Consider the following 6,400-nt stretch of genomic DNA (forward strand, 5'->3'; position numbering starts at 1 on the left):
CAGAGCCAGGAAGCTTGACCTTCAATCCCTGGGAAAATTCCAGAATGGATCATTAAAGAGATGGTTCATAAATATCTAGAAAGAGGAACAGTGATTACAAAGAACCATGATCCCAAAGGATTCTGACAGGCTATAGCGTCAGGCTGGATCAAATAAATTCAACTGGAATAAATAGAAAGTCTTGCATTTGGGTATTAAAAAAAAAAATCAAAGCCAGAAATACAAGACGAGGCAATGTGGCTAGAGAGCATCGTTCTGAAAAGGATCTTGAGGTTTTAGTGCACCACAACTGGCCGCCAAAGGAACTAATGTAGTGTTGAGCTGTATTGGGGTGGGCGAGGAAGGGAAGGGTGATGGTCCCACTGCACTTTGCCACGGTCACATCACACCTGGACTGTTACTGGGCTTGGCTCTGGACGCTGAGGTTTAGGGACGAATGGGCCAGAGAGTGTCCTAAGAGGAGCAACTAGGATGGGAAAGGACTTTGAATTCAGGACATAGGAAGATTGGTTCAGGGTCCAATCCCTGGACCAGACCTTGGACGTAATTTTTTTTTTTTTTGCATTTAGCTTCGGGTGGGAGGTGAGAGCGGTGTTCAAGTGTTTGAAAGGCTTGTCACATGAAGGAAGAATAGTACTCGCTCTGTTTAGCCCCAGAAGCATCAGCAAAAGCACCTACGGATGAAAATGGTTGCGGAGCAGAAGGGCGAGCCTTGGGCGGGAGTGTGTCCGTCCTCGTGGAGGGACCGGCTTGAGCCGAGTGGCCTGGGAGGTCCCTCGCATCTGAGACTTTTGTGATTCAACAAAACGCCTGCATGCGTATGTTCTCGCCCGGCACGTCAGCGGTGTGCCGGCGGCTTCCGCCCTCCGGCAGGGCTGAGGAACGCGTGAGTTATAGTTGAACTTAGCTCATTTTACAGTTCCTACAGTGTTAACAGATGTACGCACGTCTGATCCAATCATGCAGCAAGAGATTTGGGGGGCAATCCTTCCAGTTTTGACAGTGTGTAATCTAGGAGAAGCCATAAATTTTACAAACAAGAATAAACGACCCTTAGCAACATATGTCTACCCCGACAGTTCCAAGGTAATCGTAAATAAAGGAACCTTGCGCAGCAGGGACACATTTGGGCTCTGCATATGGTCAGTGAAAGGCTTGGAAGGAGCCGGGTTGCCAGAGCATCTGCTGGAGAAGCCCTTCTCTCCTCTCCCAGCCGCGTTAGAGAAGAAAGTCTTCACTGTGCATCCATTGGGCAGAGTAATTAAATCGGATCTCAATCAATAAACGTGTATTAAGCACCTACTATGTGCCCCACACTGTGCTGAGTGCCAGATCTCTTCTGGATTCGCCATGGGCCATGGCTGTGTTCTTGCCAAGACGCTGTGCTCCCTGCCTCCCCATCCCTCAAGTGGCTACATTGAATCCAGGCCAAAATGACCTCAGATATCTGGGCAGATTTCTAAATTTGTCTAAGGGTCATTGCTTCTTCCTAGCCAAGGAAGCTGTCTGTAACACTAACTCTGGTGCAGTCAAACCGACCTTGCTGTTCCATCTCCTGTCTCCAGGGCTTTGCAAAGGCTGCCCCCCACACCTGGAAGGCACACCCTCCCCAGTTCCTCCTCTGGGCTTCCATCAATGCTGAGCCCAGGTGCCACTTTCTATAGGAGGCCTTTGCTGATCCCCACTTCCCTCAGCCCCCAAAATTGTTCTTGTATTTCTTTCACACACATGAGCGCGCGCACACACACACACGTTTAAATGCATATGTTGTCTATCCTCAAGGAATGTAAGCTCCCTGAGGGCAGGAAGTGTTTCATTTTTATCTATGTATCCCCAGTACCTAACACAGTGCCTGGCACACAGTAGATACTTAATAAGTCTATCAACAAGCATTTATTAAGCACCCACTCGGTACCAGAAATTGTGCTAAACTACAAAAACAAAAGTGAAATCGTCTCTGCCCTCCAGGAAAGCTATGATCTATATACCTACAACAAATGCAGAAAACTTTATATGTTGTGTATGTATGTGTGTGTGTGTGTGTGTGTGTGTGTATACATATATAGGTATATGCATATGTGGGGAGGAGAGAGAGGGAGCGGGGAGAGAGAGAGAGGAGAGAGAAGAGAGGGAGAGAGAGACAGAGACAGAGAGAGAAAGGAGAGGGAGAGAGAGAGAGGAGAGGGAGAGAGAGCGAGAGAGAGAGAAACAGAGAGAGAGAGAGAGGAGAGAGAGGAGAGAGGGAGAGAGAGAGAGGAGAGGGAGAGAGAGAGAGAGCGAGAGAGAGAGAGAGAGAGAGAGAGAGAGAGAGAGAGAGAGAGAGGAGGGAGAGAAAGAGAGAGAGAGGAGAGGGAGAGAGAGAGAGGAGAGAGAGAGAGAGAGAGGAGAGAGGGAGAGACAGAGAGAGAGAGAGAGGGAGAGACAGAGAGAGAGAGAGGAGAGGGAGGGAGAGAGAAGAGGGAGAGAGCGAGAGAGAGAGCGAGAGAGAGAGAGAGAGAGACAGAGAGAGAGAGAGAGAGAGAGAGAGAGAGAGAGAGAGAGAGAGAGAGAGAGAGAGAGAGAGAATATAAAATGAGTACCAGATAGTTTTGGAAGGGAGAATACTAGTAAATGGTGGAATCAGAGAAGGGTTGACAGAAGCAGCTGGATGACACAGTGGATTGAGCTCAGGATCTGCAGTCAGGGAGACCCGAGTTCAAGCCTGGCCTCAGACACTTAATAGCTAGGTGACCCTGGGCAAGTCATTTAATCTGTTTTCTCATCTGTCAAATGGGAGTAAGAGGGTTGTTGTGAGGATCAAGCAAGACAATATTTTTAAGTGCTTTGCAAACCTTAAAGCGGCTAATTTTATATATATGTATAAATATAACATGCATATATACACACATACACACATATAGTATATACGTACATATACAAGGATTCACATATACATATGCCAGCTATTACTAAGTCAGGAGTAGCACTTGAGATTAGTTTAGAAGGAAACCAGATATTCCAGGAGTGGAGGTAAGGAAAAAGGGCATTCCAGGCCTTTGTTGGAGGAAAGGCTTGGATGAGGTGATCTCTTTAAGGTCCCTCCCTGCTCTAAGCCCCTCTGGTATAATAACTTGCCAAAGTCACACTGGTGGGAAGTGGGAGCCAAGCTTTCAAACAAGGGTCCTGGTTCCAAATCAGAGCTTTCTATGAATGGATGGTTGGATGGGTAGAATGGAGGAATGAATGGAAAAAAAAATTTCTTCAGCATTATTACTCTATGCCAGGTAACACATGCAGATCACACAAAGTCTCTCAAATGACCTTGCTAGTGATTTCTAGACTGCTCTTCACTGGAAGCTGCCTGTACCTCATGGACTTGTCCTCACCAATACAGTAACTCCCAATATCCCCATGTCAGTTCTGGGCTTTCCACCTACAGGACTACACGAAAGGTCCACGTTCAGAAAGTTTTCAAGACAAACTGAGTCTCTGTCTGTGGGGTTAGGTCTGCTCTTCAACGGGAACTGGAAGCAAAAATAATTTATGTTGATGGATGATCGAATGAAGTAATGGATGGGAATGTAAAAAAGATGCCTGGCTAGAATAATAACACATTACTCATTCCCACGGTGCGGGGCTGTCTCTCCTAAATAGCAGGGAGCAGCCACTGTGCCTTCTCCTACACATCAGGCAGTCAGGTGTGGGAGTGGGAGTTTCTGAATCCTGACCTTGCTCCCCAACTTGAACAGAAGTGGCCACGTTGGTTCTTAGACATAGAGGCTTTGGACTCCAACTGAAGGTTGGACTTCTAAGACCCTCTTTTTTCTCTATTTGGACCTAAATCCTTCATCCTCCAGGGACTCCTGGAGATGAAAACATTGGGAAATCTGATGATTTGGTGGCTGTAAATTAGATGTGCCCCTCAAGCTGGGCTGGAAAGGTTAAATTGATTTCTTGTGACAATCAAAAAGTACCAGCTTTGGTCCAGTAATGCCAGTGACAGATTTCTGGGCCCTGGGTTGGGGAGGAAGACAGCCATGAATCTTTCCTAGGGCTGATTTATGTAGCATTCGCGCAGAATTTATTATACAAAGAATTGTATTCAATTAAATTTGAAAAGCCGCCGAATTCTTAAAGGTTCAATAGTGATAACTGAGACAGAGCTATCATAAAATGGGGTGGGCTGTCTGAGGAAGGCAGTGAGGAACAGCGCAGGGTGACATTGCAGCTGATGGGGGAGCCCGGGCTGGGAACGTTTGTCATCGGGATGTGTTACAAGCTGAGCCTTCGAAAATTACTCTGTGAAAAATGGACATTAACAATAACCATGAGGTATCAGTTAAAGAAGAGGTTGAATAACAAGATAGCAGCATGTATTAGTGACTGGTGTGTGTCTGGGTGAACTCGAGAGGCATTCCAAACCTTAATTAAAGCTTCCATCAGGAAGCCAGTGATGTAATGGAAGGCACAGAGCTTTGGGTTCTGGACCTGGTCCCTCTCTCCCCTGTGCCAAACACAGAGACCCTCCCCCCACCTCCAAGCTGGCCTTTTGGTTATTGAATGAGTGGAGCAAGAAGGGGACGTTTCTCTAGCTCCTGAGTCTGGAGAAATTTCCCAGGGGAATGGTGGTTGATGAAAAAGGCAATTCTCAGATTCCTCTGTCTCCCAACTAGGGCTAGGATCCTTCCTGGAATCTTCCCCAGAAAAAAGCCGTTGGAATGAGATAGGGAAATAGTCTTCAGTTTCTGAGACTGTCATTGAGGAAGCCGTACCCGATCGCAAGAATCAGAGCTGGAAAGGACCTTTAAAATGATGTGTCCCCCGCCTCATGTGTGCATGGCAGCGAGTTTGAATCCCACCTCAGACATTAACTAGGTGCGGGACCTTAGGCACATCACTTAACCCCTGAGCCTCCATTTCCTGGTCTATAAAATGGGAACCACAATACTTGTGGTACTTAATTCATCAAGCTTCTAAGTGTCTAATTTGATGCCTGGGACACCTTGCTGGGGACTGAAGATACAAAGGCAATGACCAAATCGTTGTTGCCTGCATGGAGCTCACATTCTACTGGAGGGGCACAACACGTACACAGATAAATAAGTCAATACAAAGTAAAACAAGATGATTTCAGGAGAGAGAAAACTGAGAGGGAAGAGGGAGTAGCATGGAATCTAGGAAGGCTTCACCACATGGGTGGTGGCACCACAGCTATGATGGAGAGAAAGCAGGGGATTCCAAGAGGAGGATGTAATGAGGGAGGGCGTTCCAGGCAGGGGGCACAGCCTGGGCAAAGGTCCCGAGGTAGGCATTGGAGTGGTATGTGTGTGGAACAGCCGGTAGGCCAATCTGACTAGCACAGATGAGGGAGTAGAGGGGAATGATGACTCGAAGACTGGAAAGGTGGAGGAGGAGGGTTTCAAAGGCCAGGGGAGAAGTTTGTGTGTTATCTGAAGGTCCACGTGGAGCCACTGTAGGTTTTGGGTTGGTCGGTAATGGACAGGACGGCCTCCTCCTGGGGCTGCTGCAGGGGTCCCACGAGACAACGTTGGCTGAGTGCCTGGCGTGTCCACTGCTGCTGTTACAACAAAGCAGAAAACTGAGACCCCCGACCTCATACAGGCGGCACATGAGCCAGGATTTGAACTCGGGCCCTCTGGAATCAGCTGCATTCCCTCCTCTGCCTCAGCACATGATGTCCCTCCCCGATGTGTAGAGAGGCGTCAAGGCTAACAAAGGGCTTGACCCATGTGACTGTGGTCCTCCCCACAACCAGTAAGGTCAGTAGTGAAGGTGCTGTCCTCACCCCCGTTTTACATGGCAGGAGACTGAGGCTGAGAAGCCAGGCTCACCTAGGGACACACAGCCAGCAGGTGTCAGAGGTGGGATCTGAACCCAGGTCTCAACTCCCTGGCCTCGTCTTCCTGGGCCTGCACCACAATGCTTGTTTTCTCCCTTATTAACAGCTGACGGCTCATTTCCTCCTAATCTCCCTTGACCAAAGCTGTGAACGGCTGTCAGTAATTCTGGAAATCCACTGATTTCTGACAGACCTGACCACTCATTTCTCTCTCACACTGGGTCAGGAAGGCAGCAAAGGATGAGAAGTGCAAGGGGGGGGGGGGGGGGGAAGACAGAGACACCGACCCAACCTCATCCAGGGCTTTTTGGGAGGTGGGGCTGACTGCAATTTAAATACATCACAACTGTGGGGGCTGACCTGAGGCATTAGCTAGCTCAGGGGCACTCCCATTTTCTGAAGGTTCTGCCTCAAAAGAAGGCCTGATGCAAGTGGGAGTATTCATTTGTGCGAGCAGTCCCGGCAGTGTCTGCCGGGGCATCCGTGGGGCCAGGGCAGAACCGTGAGCTTCCCCCTCCCTCCTCCACCCTGACGTGTGGACCGAAGGGGACCAGTATTTGT

Source organism: Phascolarctos cinereus, unplaced genomic scaffold (assembly GCF_003287225.1).
Source record: "Phascolarctos cinereus isolate Bilbo 61053 unplaced genomic scaffold, phaCin_HiC Scaffold_4;HRSCAF=312, whole genome shotgun sequence".
Taxonomy (NCBI): Eukaryota; Metazoa; Chordata; class Mammalia; order Diprotodontia; family Phascolarctidae; genus Phascolarctos; species Phascolarctos cinereus.